The sequence below is a fragment of the Bipolaris sorokiniana genome, assembly GCF_000338995.1.
Source record: "Bipolaris sorokiniana ND90Pr unplaced genomic scaffold COCSAscaffold_1, whole genome shotgun sequence".
In the NCBI taxonomy this organism is placed as follows: Eukaryota; Fungi; Ascomycota; class Dothideomycetes; order Pleosporales; family Pleosporaceae; genus Bipolaris; species Bipolaris sorokiniana.
Window position 1 is genome coordinate 7,303 of NW_006911895.1, and position 1,416 is coordinate 8,718.

A 1,416-nucleotide genomic window follows, 5' to 3' on the forward strand; every position below is an offset into this window, starting at 1 on the left:
GTTACAAGTAACAAGAAGGAATCCTCTCCTTGNTAAATGACGAGATGGCTGAAGGCTTATGGACGTCCACGTCAGAAGGTAATGATCATCGCGGGGCCTGGGGTCACGTGATGTGCCATCCCGCCAAGACAAGACATCCCGCCAAGCATGGGATGGCAATGGGATTAGGGATGGCATGCCATCACAGACATCCCGCCAAGGAGCAAGAAAATGGGATGGACGGGATGGCAGGACTGGAAGCAATGAGGATATAAGGATGGATGGATTTCATTATTACTCTCGTTGTGGTCAACTCAAATTGTACTTTCTTACTAGTATCTTTACTTAACAAGATTGTCACAAGTTAGTCTATCAAATAGATTAGTCTTGTCAAACCCTCCTTAAGCACGCCAACTCTACTGCATCGCCAGACAAGCCTCACGGAACACTAACGTAATACTCACCTGCCTTAGTGCGGACCAGGATAGAGAAGTATAGACCCTTACCCCGTGTAACAGATAAATAAAGTAACGTGTTCCACGGGCGAGCGCCGCACCCCACCAAACTTATACACCTCTACAAGCGCGTAGCTCTACTATAAATTAATTATTCTATTATATATTAAGATAGTAGATTAAGTACTATCTAAAGTATCTTTCTTGTATGTGCGTGTATTGTGACTAGTCTCCCTACACCTACTACAGCGCGCAAGAGCCTAGCGGCTAATACCTAATCGCTCTCCTCCTTGACGCTCTTTATAAGCAATCTGCTAATTAGCCTTACGCTAAGTAAGTAGATCCTTGCTAGCTCCCTTTGTAAGAACTCTACGCTTCTATATCCGCTTTTTTTTACGTTTTCTACGCTCTAATACTACTGTATTAGCTCTCTTAAGGCTAGTAATTTAATCGCGCATTAGCTTAGCCGAGAGCATTATTACCTTAGCTCTCTTCTTAAGCTAATTAATTACCGCAATAATTAAAGCTAGTGATAAGTGTTACACGGGGTATAGGTCTATACTTCTCTATCCTGGTCCGCACTAAGGCAGGTGAGTATTACGTTAGTGTTCCGTGAGGCTTGTCTGGCGATGCAGTGGAGTTGGCGTGCTTAAGGAGGGTTTGACAAGACTAATCTATTTGATAGACTAACTTGTGACAATCTTGTTAAGTAAAGATACTAGTAAGAAAGTACAATTTGAGTTGACCACAACGAGAGTAATAATGAAATCCATCCATCCTTATATCCTCATTGCTTCCAGTCCTGCCATCCCGTCCATCCCATCTTGGCGGGAGGTCTGGGATGGCGCTGCCATCCCTTTATGCACTGCCATCCCGGATGGCCAGCCTTGGCGGGATGGCACATCACGTGACTCCGAGCCCCGCAATGTCCATTACCTTTTGACGTGGACGTCCCTAGGCTCGCAGCCATCTCGTCATTTGT